The sequence below is a fragment of the Tamandua tetradactyla genome, chromosome 18 (genome assembly GCF_023851605.1).
Source record: "Tamandua tetradactyla isolate mTamTet1 chromosome 18, mTamTet1.pri, whole genome shotgun sequence".
NCBI lineage: Eukaryota > Metazoa > Chordata > Mammalia > Pilosa > Myrmecophagidae > Tamandua > Tamandua tetradactyla.
The window spans coordinates 2,371,811-2,387,085 of record NC_135344.1 but is presented as its reverse complement, the minus strand read 5'-3'; the positions used below and the strand labels follow the sequence as shown (position 1 = coordinate 2,387,085).

General features: G+C 37.2%; 1 long non-coding RNA gene across 5 annotated transcripts in view; it reads right to left on the bottom strand.

The window, feature by feature from the left end:
• Positions 1 to 1,956: 1,956 nt before the first annotated feature.
• Positions 1,957 to 15,275, bottom strand: part of LOC143661924 (uncharacterized) — a 46,508-nt gene continuing 33,189 nt past the window's right edge. For 2 of the 5 annotated variants that reach the window (XR_013164993.1, XR_013164994.1), the window contains 5 exons: positions 8,756 to 8,840; positions 8,489 to 8,528; positions 6,571 to 6,616; positions 4,480 to 4,645; positions 1,957 to 2,118 (listed from right to left, as the gene is read on the bottom strand). This is a non-coding gene — a long non-coding RNA (uncharacterized LOC143661924). Of the gene's footprint in view, positions 2,119 to 4,479; positions 4,646 to 6,570; positions 6,617 to 8,488; positions 8,529 to 8,755; positions 8,841 to 11,886; positions 12,101 to 15,275 lie in introns of all 5 variants that reach the window. The other 3 variants (XR_013164992.1, XR_013164995.1, XR_013164996.1) reach the window with 3 other exon arrangements.

Below are 15,275 nucleotides of genomic sequence, written 5' to 3'. Positions count from 1 at the left end.
GTAGCGGGTGCGCGCGCGAGACCCCGCGTGCGTGCGCGCCCCCGCCGACCTCGGCCTGGGGAAGGGGGGCCCCGGGGTTGCTCCGCCCTTTCTTGGGTGCCGCCGGGCCTGGCTTTTGTCAGCCCACGTGCGTTCCGAGAGTTGGGACATTTTTAAAAAAGCATCGAAATAGTCATCTTTAGAAAAAGCAGGGCTTTATCGAGCTAGTTATCATATACATAACTGTGTATATCATATATGCACAAATATTTGACGTCAGGGAGACTGAAATTTTGTTTTTAACATCTTGGTGGACAGGACTGAGTAAAATTTCCGCACAGACAGCTGCCACTATCCTGTGAGTTTGAAATTATTCCGAAATTAAAAGTTTAAAGAAGGGCGGGCCACGGTGGCTCAGCAGCTTGTTTGCGATGCCAGAGGACACGGGTTCGATTCCCAGTGCCTGGCCATGTAAAAAAAAAAAAACTGACAAAAAAAGTTTAAAGAAGATAAGAATACAGCACCGCCAATGAAGCACTTGAAGCTGCCCAAAAAGCCACGGATCTTAGTGGTTTACAGTGGAACCCTGCCTTCCCAAAGCTATTGCAGGGCTAGACCAGGATTTTCAAAAACAAGGATGCAACTTAATCAATTTTATTGTTCTAAAAATTATGGACATTTTTAGGAAGAGCTGAAGTATTTTCTGTATTGTTAATATATACATTTATTTAAGTGTTTCATAATTTTTCTTCTTTATACTTTGTGCATGTCTTATGTACATATATATTTGTAAAGGAGCTCATGCACATAACATAAACTTGCTCAAAACTTTCTTCTGATGTGCTGTGTTACCAAGTGGGGAGACCACTAGCAGGAGAATGAAACCAAGACTTGGTATTCAGTTTCCTTTGGAAGCATATATTCTAAAATGCTATGTTATTTAATGACAATTTGTGAGGCTATAAACTAGAGTAGACATAAATTCCTAAACAAGGAACCTCTCCCCACAACTGTAGATGTATCTTAAGGTGCTCGTGCACATTCCTTGGCACAATAGCTATCCATACTAGAACCACTCCTGCTATCAGTACCTTCAAAGAGGCATATTTAGGATCTTGCAAATCCCAATTTGACTCTATGCCTTCCTAGTTCTTGCCCTATATAACCACTATAATCTGCTGGGTGGCACAGGGCACTACTCTGAATGTCCTGCAGCCACCTAGGACCAGTTTTCTGGACTGTAAATTCCCTAATAAATTGTTACCATTTTGCTGTTTGGAGTGATCTGTTTCATTTTTCATGTTAAGTGCCCATTGAACTTCAGCAGGACCTATTCTGTAGGTTCACAGCAGGACACAGTTTAAATATTAGAATCATTCTTAGTAGAGAATCCATAGAGTGCAATTCACTGACAGATTAAGTTTTTATTACATAATATAGAATCTATTCCACGTACGTATGACTCAAGATCTTTTTTTTCAGAGATCATCTAACCCAACTTCTTTCATTTTATAGTTGAGTCAAGTACAGAGAGGCATTGATAGACTACAAGCATAGTGGTTAACAGTGTGGACTTTGGCTACAGAAAGATGCTGGGTTCCAGGTCAGCTCTGCCTCAGATAAGTAACCTCTCTAACCTTCAGTTTGCTCATCTGTGAAAGGGGAAGAAAAGACAAGGTTATCTGTGTGCGTGGAGATGTGGTGTGTACTGGAGAAATCTCAGCCCTTATTGTTGTCACCAACTCTGGCCTCACTAGTCCTACACAGACACCCAGCAGTGATGCTTTTCAGAAATGAAACAGACCTTACTTGTCACCAGCAGTTGATTAACAGTGCTCTAAGCTAATGCATAAGGCTCAAAGGTCCCCAAATAATTTATTGAAACTATTTTGTTTACATTTTTCTAAATAGCTTTCATGAGCTATAATTCACTGTCTTAGTTTGCCAGTGCTAACAATGACAAATAACACACAGTGGTTTGGCTTAAACAACAAGCATTTATTGTTGGGGCTTTGAAGGCTATTAAGTCCAAAATCAAGATGGCAAGGCCATGCTTTCTTCTGGAGTTTCTTCTGGCTTCTTGTGGGTCAGGTTTCAACTGACTCACTGCATCTGTATTTCCTTTCTTTATAAGGCCGCCTGTCATACAGATTAAGACGAACGCAGATTAGATTTGACCACAACTCAACTAATAATAAAATCTTCAAAAGGTCCTATTTTAAAATGGGTTCACACCCACAGCAACATGGATTGAGATCTGAGCACGTCTTTTGTGGGCAATGTGATTCAATCCCCCACATTCACATACTATAAAATCACCCAATTAAAGTGAAGGGGTTTTTCACCCTGAGAAATCTACAGTAAAGCTACCTGAACTAATAAACAAATTCAGCTAATTGGTGATATACAAGATTAATATACAAAAATCAGTAATGTTTCTATACACAAGCAATGATCTATCTTAGGTGGCACGTAAGGGAAAAAAATTCATTCAAAACACTGACCAGAAGAATCAGATGTCTAGGAAGAAGCCTGACCAGGGGATGCCAAGGACTTGTACACAGAAAACTACAAAAAATTGCTAAAAGAAATAAAAAATGACCTAAATAGATAGAAAAAACATCCCCTGCTCATGGATAGGAAGGTTGAATGTCATCAAGATGTCAATTCTACCCAAACTGAGCTACAGATTCAATGCAATACCAATCAAAAGCCCAACAACCCTACTTTGAAGACTTGAAAAAGCAGGTTATCAAATTTATATGGAAGGGCAAGTGACCTGAAGAGCTAGAGATATCCTAAGAAAGAAGAACAAAGTTGGGGGACTCTTCCTGACTTCAAAGTTTACTATAAAGCCACAGTGGTCAAAATAGTATGGTACTGACACAAAGACAGAAGGTTTGACCAATGAAATAGAATCCAGAGTGCAGAGATAGACCACCAAATTTATGGACACTTGATCTTCGATAAGGTCCCCAAATACACTGAACTGGGACAGAATAGTCTTTTCAATAAATGGGCATGGGAGAATTGGATTTTAATAGCTAAAAAAATGAAAGAGGACCTCTACTGTACACCCTATAAAAAATAATTCAAAATGGATTAAAGAACTAAATGTAAAAGCCAGTACCATAAAACTTCTAAAAGAAAATGCAGGGAAACATCTTCAAGATCCAGTAATAGAAGGTAGCAGCTTAGACTTTATACCTAAAGCACAAGCAGTGAAAGAAAAAATAGACAAATGGGAACTCCTTAAGAGCAAGAGCTTCTGTGCCTCAGAGGACCTTGTTAAAAAGATGAAGAGGCAACCCACACAATGGGAGAAAATTTTTGAAAACCACATATTGGATAAAGGTTTGATATCTTGTGTACATAAAGAAAATTACATAGCTCAACAACAAAAAGAATAAGCAACGCAATTATAAAATGGACAGAGGATATGAATATACACGTTTCTGAAGAACAAATATAGGTTGCTAAAAAGCACATGAAGAGCTGCTCATCTTCATTGGTTTAAGGGAGATGCAAATTAAGATGACAATGAGATATCACCTTACACCTTTAAGAATGGCTGCTATTAAACAAACAGGAAACTACAAAAGTTAGAGAGGATGTGAAGAAATTGAAACACTTATTCACTGCTGGTTGGAATGTATAATGGTACAGCTGCTGTGAAAGTCGGTTTGATGGTTCCTCAGTAAACTAAATGTTGAGTTGCACTATAACCTGCCAATACCAATACTTGGTATATGCCCAGAAGAGTTGAGGGCAGTGACATAAACAGACATTTGCTCACCGATGTACATAGCGGCACTGTTCACAACCGCCAAGAGATGGAAACAATCCAAGTGCCCATCAACAGATGAGTGGATAAAAAAAATGTGATATATACGATGGAATATTATGCAGCACTAAGACGAAATGATGTCCAGAAATATATGACAACATGTTTGAACCTTGAGGACATAATGCTGAGTGAAATAAGGCAGACACAAAAGGACAGACACTGTATGATTTTGTTATTATGACTCTGGTAAAGGTAATCTGAGTGGGTATACTGTAGAAGACAGCAGACCTAGAGGGGCACAGAAGCTAGAGATGGAGGAAAAGCTACCCAAAGAGGCTGAATCTAAAGCAGGGGAGTGGACAGAAGTGATGGTAACTAATTAGCAGGACTACAAGTAACATTGCCATGTTGAAGGTGAATATGACTGAAAGGGAATGTATAAATGCCATGTATCCAATGATTAAATTTATGATTAATAAGTTCTCACATGAACAATTTCAATGGTTTGATAGTGGACAAGAAGCATATGGTAGAAGGATATAGGGAGAGAACTGAAAATGCATGCTGTGGCCAACAGTTAACAGGCATTTACATAGCACTCATGGTCATAGTTAGCTAAATCCCATTTAACATCATCACTCCTGTTGCCTCTTAAAAGCACCTTGGGCTCTAACTGAGACACCATAAAGGTTTCCTGCACTAGGTTTGCCTACCTGGAACACATAATTCCAAGAGGATTCCTAGGTCAGAAAAATCCTGAAACTCAGAGGAACCAGCCTCTCCAGGATTATCAATTGATTGCATCCCCAGATCCTTCAGTGTGGACACCGCTTCTCAGCATGAAAGGAAAGAGTCGGAACAGGCATTCCCCAAGGATTCCTGTACAGTGGGAGAAGAAGTAAAGGTGAGCTAGGAGGCATAACAGAGAAAATGGGATTGAACAAATGAGTATGGCAGCTGAATCACTATATTAATTTTCCTTCTAGTCTCCAGTGTTTTGGAGAAGCTAGAAGGAAAAATCTGAGATGATGGAATGGTAGCTCATAACACACTCTGAGACCTGCTCTGTAGCTGTCTGTTGAAGTGTGCTTTGAAAATCACTGCTCTTCTTAGCTTTGTATATATGGTTTATTTTATAATAAAAAACATTTTTAAAAAGCTATAGGCAGCTATAATAATATTAGATAAAACAGATTCCTGAAGTAAAAATATTGAAGATATTTGTAATAACTTTCTACCTGATATTTTGAGAATTACACAATTTTGATAGTTAATCAAATGGTATTTAAGACAGTGTTTAATATTTAGAATTTAAGAAACTCAGATATCTGTATCTGTAGATTTTTTCCTTGCTTGCTTTAATTTTAAATTGGTTTATAAAGCATATTGTACAAAGAGTCTTTGGAATAATTATTTAAATATTTTATTTAAATATGATTACGGATTAACTAAGATATCCATTTATGGTGATTAAGATTCTCATATGTTCATCTCACTTGATGCTTAAAAAAGCATTCTACAAAATTCAACATCCTTTTCTGATAAAAACACTTCAAAAGATAGGAATCAAAGGTAATCTCCTCAATATGATAAAAGGCATTTATGAAAAAACAATAGCCAGCCTCGTACTCAATGGAGAGAGACTGAAAGCTTTCCCCCTAAGGAGACAAGGATACTGTCTGTGGTAGTTAGATTCAAGAGTCAACTTGGCCAGTGGGGTGCCTAGTTCTGTTGCTGTGGACATGAGCCAATGGCATGTGAACCTCATCTGTTGCTAATTACATCTGCAGTCAGCTAGGAGGCATGCCTGCTGCAATGAATCATATTTGATTTAATTGGCTGGTGCTTAAATGAGAGAGCTCAACATAGCACAGCCCAAGTAGCTCAGCATACCTCATCTCAGCACTCACAGCTCAGCCCAGGCCTTTGGAGATGCAGAAAGGAATCACCCCGGGGAAAGTTGTTGGAACCCAGAGGCCTGGAGAGAAGGCCAGCAGAGATCACCCTGTGCCTTCCCACATAAGAAAGAACCTCAGTTGAAAGTTAGCTGCCCTTCCTCTGAAGAATTATACGTTAACTAAATAAATCCCCTTTTATTGAAAGCCAATCTGTCTCTGGTGTGTTACATTCCAGCAGCTAGCAAACTGGAACACCATCACCACTATTATTTAACACTGCACTAGAAGTTCTAGCTAGAGCAATCAAGAGGGACAAAGAAATAAAAGACATCCAAATTGGAAAGGAAGAAGTAAATTTTTCATTATTTACAGATGATATGATACTATACATGGAAAATCTTGAGAAATGTACAGCAAAGTTATTTGAGCCAATAAATTCAGCAAGGTGGCAGGATATAAAATTAATGTGCAAAAATCAGTAATGTTTTGGGTGGGCCACGGTGGCTCAGCAGGCAGAGTTCTTGCCTGCCGTTCCAGAGACCCGGGTTCAATTCCTGGTGCCCGCCCACGCAGAAAAAAAAAAAATCAGTTAACATTTCTATACACAAACAATGACCTAACTGAGGAGTCAGTTAAGAAAAAAATTCCAGTCAAAATAGCAACTAAAAGAATCAAGTACTTAGGAATGAACTTAACTGGGGACGTAAAGGACTTGTACACAGAAAACTACAAAATATTGCTAAAAGAAATCAAAGATCTAAATAGGCGGAAAGACATACTCTGCTCATGGATAGGAAGGTTAAATATAGTTAAGATGTCAATTCTACTCAAATTGATCTACAGATTCAACGGAGTACCTACCAAAATTCTAACAGCCTACTTTGAAGACTTGGAAAGGCTACTTACCAAATTCATCTGGAAGGGAAAGAGACCCCGAATGGCTAAAAGCATCCTAAAAAAGAACAAAGTGGGAGGATTAACACTTCCTGACTTTAAAACTTAATACAGAAGCTGCATCTGAGATATAGGTTTTTTTTTGTCTGTCTGTTTGTTTGTTTGTCTTTTTTTTTGTACTATTATTATTTTTTTCTCTATATTAACATTCTATATCTTTTTCTGTTGTTTTGCTAGTTCTTCTTCTAAATCGATGCAAATGTACTAAGAAATGATGATCATGCATCTATGTGATGATGTTAAGAATTACTGATTGCATATGTAGAATGGAATGATTTCTAAATGTTGGGTTAATTTCTTTTTTTTTCTTTAATTAATAAAAAAAAAAAACTTAATACAAAGTCACAGTGGCCAAAACAGCATGGTACTGGCACAAAGAGAGAAGTACTGGTCAATGGAATCGAATCGAGAGTACAGAAATAAACCACCAAATCTATGGTGAACTGATTTTTGACAAGGCCTCGAAAACCACTGAACTGGGACAAAATAGTCTTTTCAATAAATAGGCATGGGAGAACTGGATATTAATAGTCAAGAGAATGAAAGAGGACCCCTATCTTACACCCTACACAAAAAATTAATTCAAAATGGATTAAACACCTAAATATAAGAACGAGCTCCATTAAACTTCTAGAAGAAAATGTAGGGAAACATCTTCAAGACCTAGTAATAGGAGGTAACTTCCTAAACTTTATAGCCAAAGCACAAGCAACAAAAGAAAAAAAAAGATAAATGGGAACTCCTCAAAATCAAATGCTTCTGCACCTCAAAAGACTTTGTCAAAAAGGTGAAGAGGCAACCAAGTCAATGGGAGAAAATATTTGGAAATCACACATCAGATAAAGGTTTGATATTCTGTATACATAAAGAAATCATACAATTCAACAACAAAAGAACAAACAACCCAATTATAAAATAGGCAAAAGATATGAATAGGCATTTTTCTGAAGAGCAAATACAGATGGCTCAAAAACACATGAAGAGATGCTCATTTTCACTAGCTATAAGGGAAATATAGATCAAGACTACAATGAGATAGCACCTCACACCTATAAGAATGGCTGCTATTAAAAAAACAGGAAACTACAAATGTTGGAGAAGATGTGGAGTAATTGGGACACTTATGCACTGCTGGTGGGCATATATAATGGGACAGCCACTCTGGAAGACAGTTTGGTGGTTCCTTAGGAAACTAAATATCAAGTTGTCCTATGACCCAGCAATTGTACTACTTGGTATATACCCAGGAGAGCTGAAAGCAGTGACACAAACAGACATTTGTATACGAATGTTCGTAGCAGAATTATTACCAATTGCCAAAAGACGGAAACAATCCAAATGCCCATCAACAGACGAGTGGATTAACAAAATGTGTTATATATATATACAATGGACTATTATGCAGCAGTAAGAGAAAACGATGTCCTGAACCACATGACAAGATGGATGTGCCTTGAGGACATAATGCTGAGTGAAATTAGCCAGACACAAAAGAATAGATACTGTATAACTCCACTTTCATGACCATGGTAGAGGTAAAATCAGAGGCTTATAATATAGACTATAGGGGACCTAGAGATACACAGAAGGTAGAGATGGATGAACAGTTAGCTAATGAGATTGAACTCAAATGTAAGGGAAAAGATAGAAGTGAAGGTGGTTCTGTAATGGGTCTACAAGTAATATTACCATATTGAAGGTGAACATGACTGAAAGGGATTCTATAGACCTATATGTCCCACTGATTAACACTACAAATATAAATAAGTTCTTGCAAGAACTACTTCAAATGAAAGATTTGCGTACAAAGAGTATTTAAGTCCAGGGTACAGGGGGTGATGTGACTTTGGCTCAGTGGCAGAATTCTCACCTGCCATGCCAGAGACCCGGGTTCACTTCCTGGTGCCTGCCTATGTTAAAAAAAAAAAATGGGTAAACTTTAAGATGTATATATTAGAACAAAAATTAAAAGATTAAACATAATATTGTACAACATAGTGAACTCTATTGTAGATGAGTAAATATATATTTAATAATACAAGTATAAGAATGTTCTTTCATGAATTATAACAAATATATGATACTAATACAAGGTGTTAATACTAGGGTGGTATATAGGAAAAAAAAAAAACCAAACCTAATATAGGGCGGTGCGATGGTGGCTCAGTGGCAGAATTCTCACCTGCCATGCCAGAGACCTGGGTTCAATTCCTGGTGCCTGCCTATGCAAAAAAAAAAAAAAAAAGAATAAGTCCAGGAGGGTACAGGGGAAAAACTGCTATTCATGCTATGGTCTGTGTTTAACAGGAAAACATCAGCAGTGGCACAGCAACAGCAGGAGTAAATGATGGGGAGGGAACAAGAGTTGAGGGGAGGTTTAGATTTCCTATTTGGTGAGGGTGTGTTTATTGGTTATCTTTCTCTTGGGAACAATGAAATTATCTAAAATTGAGAATGTTGATCAGCTGTAGACTTTGGGCATTATACATGATGCCTAATGAATGCAGGTGGCTGAAGGATGCACTGACTGAAAAGTAGATTGACAAATGATGGCATATACATATGGTTGAATATTGTGCTGCTACAAAAGGGAACTAAGTGTGGGGCATGCAACGATGTGAATGAACTGTGGGACATTTAGTGAGGTAAAATATGCAGAAATGAAAGAACAAATTATTGTATGTTCTCCTTTAGAAAATACTTATAAGAAAACAGGGGCCTAGACTGTAAGCTCTTATAGCAGACACATTTAGTCCAGAATTATAAGTATTAATTCTAGATTTTGAAAGGCTGTTTTATATATCTATAACCTGGTATTTACAGATAAGCAAAGCTGATCAGGTTGGGAATTAAGGTTATTAAGAACAGAGGGGTAAGGAAGATATTGTCTATATTTTAGAACCTCACCTACTCTTTGAGGCCAAAGGAAGAAAGGTTTATTTTGTCCGAAACCTAAATTTTCTGCAGCACATAATCTAACTCAACCTGTCTGGATAGCTCATTTGAACAATTGAAACACAGGGAGTCCAGAATAAGAATGAATGCCTTTAATCCTGTATAGCTTAATGTAATGCCTGGATACATCCAGAATATATTAAGAAGATAATCAAAAAGTACTGGCAAAGTCCCTTGAGGGATGGGAGAGAAAATATGGAACTATTAAACTTTACTGTCAGGGAATCCCCTGATATTGTATCAAGCATTAGGGACACCCAAATCAGTAGGCCAAGCCCTTGATCTTGAGGTTTACTCTTGTGAAGCTTGTGAATGTAGCGGAGAAGCTTAGCCTACCTATAGATATGACTAAGAGTTACTTCTGGAGAACCTCTTTTGTTGCTCAGATGTGGCATCAATCTCTCTAAGTCCAAATCTGTTAAGTGAAATCATTGCCTTCCCATCTAAGTGGGACCTGACATTCAAGGGTGAAAGTCTTCCTCGTGGGGTAGGAGATGACTCCCAGGGATGAGTCCAGGCCCGGCACCATGGGATCAACAATTCCATCCTGACCAAAAGGGGGAAAAGAAGTTTACATAATAAAGAATCAGTGGCCGAGAGAGTTCAAATAGAGTCGAGAGGCTACTCCGAAGGTCACTCTTAAGCAAGCTTCAGTTAGACATTGCTATCTATCATAACTTGTCAAACCCCAACCAAAGCCATTCCAGCCAATCGTAAAGAACACTGAGGGCAATATATAAGATTCTACAAACTTTCCATGCACTACGGTAGCTTTCCAGAAACCTACAACCTACGGATGGGTCCCTGGACCAGATTAAGTCCTAAAATGTAGAGGGCCCAGCCTCTCCAGGACATAAGCTAGTGCCATCTCCCTACCCCATATTACTGTCAGCCCCTTCTGATGTGAAAAAGTTAGAATGCCATAGTCCAAATACTCCTAAAGAGTGGGATAGAAAGATCAAAGGTGTTAATACAGAGAAGGTAGGGTTTTAACAAATGAATATGATTGCTGAATCATTAAATTGATGTTTCTTTTAGTCTCAAGTATCTTAGAACAGCTAGAAGTAAAAACCTAAAATTGTGAAATTGTAACTCATACCAAACTCTGAAATCTGTTCTGCAACTAATTGCTCTACTATGCTTTGAAATTTATATTGCTTTTTTGTATATATGTTATTTTTCATAAAAAAGAAAAAAAGTCTATTTTGATGACAAAAAATATTTATTCCTTTTAGTCTCCTATAATTTTGAGCGGCTAGAAGGAAAAATCTGAGATGATGGTATGGTAACAAACTCTGGGATCTGTCCTGTAACTACTTGTTGAACAGTGCTTTGAAAACCATTGCTTTTTTCTTTCTTTGCTGTGTATATATGTTGTACAATTTAAAAAGTTAAAAAAAAAGATTCTCATATGTTAACTGTAGAAACATTTGTATCTTTCTATTTTCCTGAAATCAGGAAAATGTTCAGTAACATAGATCATTACCATAGCAACACTGATATTTGTAATAACTTTCTACTTGATATTTTGAGAACATTCAGTTTTGATACGTAACCAATGGTATTTAAGTTAAGGTTAATATTTAGAATTTAAGAGACTCTGATATCTGAATTTGTAAATTTTTTCCTGGTTGCTTTAATTTTAAATTAGTTTATGAAACTTACTGGGCAAACATAGGTTTTACAACAATTATTAAATACTTTATTTAAATATGCCTATGGATAAGCTAATTAAGATAGCCATTTTGGGGGTTCTAAGTGAATTGTTAATTTTCTTAAATAAAAATATTTTTAAAATAATGTGAAGTGGTTTTTCAAAGACTTGTGGAACTGTCACTACAATCTAATTTCAGGAAATTTTCATACCATAAAATGAAACTCTGTACCCACTAGCAGTCTTCTCCCATTCCCTTCTCATCACCTCCACTTCTATAAATCACTCCTTTACTTTCTATCTTTATAGATTTGCCTATTCTGGACTATTTTGTTATCAATGGAATCCTACAATAGGTGTTCTTTTGAGACTGGCTTCTTTCATTTATTGCTTTTTAGTTCATTCATGTAATAAATATTAGTACTTCATTTTTTACTGTTGAATACAGTCTATTATATGGATATACCTCATTTTATTTACACATCACTTGATGGACATTTGGGTTGTTTTGACTTTGGGGCTATTATGAATACAATGCTTCTGTGAACATGGGTGTACAAGTTTTTGTGTGGACGTAAGTTTTCATTTCTATTAGCTAGGGTTCACTAGAGAAACAGAATCAACAGGAGATTTCTGTAGATATAAAATTTATGTCTCACATAACCATGGGAGTGCAGAGTCCAAGTCCGTACGGCAGGCTGCAAGCTGGCAACCAATGAAGGTCCTCAGCCTTGGGAGAGGCTGGCTGGGCAACTGTGGGAATGGCAGAGTCCAGAGAGTGTTGGCTTGCGTGCCCCTGAGGGCTGTGATGTGGAGTATCTTCACGTGTTTATTGGCCACCTGGAGAAACGTCTATTCAGATCCATTGTCCATCTGTAATTGGGTGACCTTTTTATTACTGAGTTGTAAAAGTTGTTTATATATTCTGGACACAAATTTCATTTTTATTTATTCTGGACACAAATTTCATCAGTTTTATGACTTGCAAATATTTTATCCCATCATGTGGAGTGTTCTTTCCACTTTTGTTTTTAGGTGTAACTTTTTTTTTGAATCTTCAAATTTTATTGAGATATATTCAAAAGTATACATCAGTGTCCCACGGTAGTATCACTGACTTGTGCGATCATCATCATACTCAATTTTAGACCATTTCCATATCTCCAGTAAGAAAAATATCAGGGGACAAAAAAAGAAACTCCAAATATCCCATATCATTTATACCCACCCACCCCCATTATTGACCCCTCATTTTGGTGTGGTACATCTGTTACTGTTGATGAAAGAATATTAAGGTATTACTGTTAACTACAGTCCATAGCTTGCAATAGGGAAATTTTCCCTATATACCACTCGATTATTAACTCTTTGTGCAAGTGTTGTACATTTATAGTGGTCATGCAAGAATTTATTTATATATTACCCAGCTGTAAGACAGAATAAAGTCATCAAGCATGTAACAACAGGAATGGATCTTGAGGACATTATACTGAGTGAAATTAGTCAGAAACAGAAGGACAAATATTGTATGGTCTCATTAATGTGAACAAACACTGAGTGAACTTTGAGAGTTAAAGATAAGAACACAGGTTATCAGGAGATAGAAAGAGGGTAGACATTGGGCATTTGGTGCTGAAGGAATACAGATTGTCAATAGGACTGACTGTAAAAATTCAGAAATGGATAACACAATACTACCTAATTGTAGTACAATAATACCAGTACACTGAATAAAGCTGGAAATGAGTATGGTTGAGAAGGGCTGGGGACATGCATGAAAACAGAAGGAAAGACAGATGATAAAGACTGAGATGGCATAATTTAGGAATGCCTAGAGTGGACAATGTCAGTGATTAAAAGTACAAATAAAATATGTTTTTGCATGAGGGAGAACAAATGAATGTCAACACTGCAAAGTGTTGAAAATGGAAAGGTACACAGAAAAAAATACAGTCAATGAAAGTTTGGGTGTGTAGTCAATAGTAACACTGTAACATGCTTCCACTGAATGTAATAAAGGCATTATGCCAAAACTAAAGGTAAACAAGTGGGGGATATGGGGAAGGGGTACGGATGCTGTGTAGAAGAAAAGGAAATGACTTCAGATAGATTATGGTGGCAAAGGCATGTCTATATACTTAGGTTGGATTGTATGATGTGTGAATAAAACTTTAAAAATGAACAGAGAGAAACAAGCGCTAGAGAAAATGTGGAGAAAGAGCTGTACCTATTCACTGTTGGTAGGGAAACTGAGAGGTGTAGCCCCTTGGCAGGCAGTGTGGTGATTCCACAGGAGGCTAGGGGTGGGGTTGCCATATGATTCTGAAACCCCCGTTGCTCAGTATGTTCCCAGAGGAGGAAATGAGTGAGAGAACACGAATGGACATTTGCACATTGGTGTTTATGGCAATAATGTTCATGATTCACAATGGATGGAGGTGGCCTGAGGGTACAAGGCCTGAAGAATGGAAGGGGGAACTATGGTGTATACATACAATGGACTACTGAGCAGCTGCAAGAAGGAATGAGGTTGTGAGGCATGCAACTAGGTGAATGAAACTTGAAGACACTATGTTGAAAGAAATGTCAGAAACAAAGAGACAAATATTATCATGTCTCATTTATATGGACTAACTATAATATAAAAACTTGGTAAACTGAAGTTGAGAACATGGGTTATTATGTTGAGGCCTATTGCAAAGGGTCCTAGATTGTAAGCTCTTATGGCATCCACATATAGTCAAGAATTGTTACTGTTATTTCTAAATTCTTAGATACTGAGCTATTCGTGTACAACCTGATCATTCCCCCAAATTTTAGGTATTTATGTGATACCTGAGACTCAGATTTAGAGCACTGAAGCTATGAAAATCAGCAGTACCCCATACAACAACTGTCGAAAAGTTGAAAAAGTGATCACTTTGACGATATGAATGAAGTTGATTTGGCTAGGACTAAGGCATATCAGAATACAGGGTAAAAGATGATATTGTCCATATTTAAAAACTTCAACTTCTGTGTAAGACCAAAGGGAGAGTTGTTTACTTGGTGCAAAATTTATAGTTTAGGGAGTGCATTATCTAATTTAACTTGTATGGCCAGTTTATTTGAACACCAAAAGCACATGGAACCTTGTATAGGGCATGAGATTTGGTTGGTTTGTCCAGGTTAATGTGATGCCCCGATAGATCCCAGAATGATTTGGGCAGTGAGTAAAGAAGCACTTAAAGTCCTCTTGGGGGACTGGGAAGAAAGGAGGAAATATTCAACTTTCCCATTTGGAGAATTTTTGATATTGTGAGCCATTGATTGTATACTATGGGTGGATTGTATGAGTGTGAAGATTTGTCAATAAAAATATTTTTTTAAAAAGACCCACTCCAGGCCACGCCTTAACTGAAGAAACCTCAGGCATACCTACTTGGGCTAGGTTTACAGACACATAAAAACATGACTTTCTGGGGGTACTTACAGTTCCAAACCACCACATCACATGCTGATAGTATTCAAGAACTCCAAGAATAAAAAGAAAATCCTAAAAGTTTTGGACAGGAGTTTGTGACTGGAAACAGCTGGTTTGCAGAGGAACGAGAATCAAATTACACGAAACATCTCATCAGCAATTTGGATTCGAGAAAGTGTGGAATATCATTTTAAATCTATGATCCCATACAGAGCACTAACAATCAAGTGTAAGGGCAAAATAATGACACGTTCAAATGTTGTAAGGACTCAGATTATTTCACAATTTAGTACACTTTTTCTGGAAAAAAATTTAAGAATGTATTCTAGCAAAATGAGAGGGGGAATCAAAAAAAAGGAAGACATGGAAGGAACCCCAGAAACAGATGAACTAACAAAGTGCAATAATTTAAAACAAACAAAAATAAGAACACTGATGAAAAAAATCAGCCAGGTTGGAAGAAGTCCTTCCAAACTACAGAATAAAGAGCTCCATGAAAAATGTCTTCAAGAAGAAGAAGGAATACATTATCTAAATTACCTAGCTAAGATCTTAGATAATTTAAAAATACATGGTAAAGGCTTT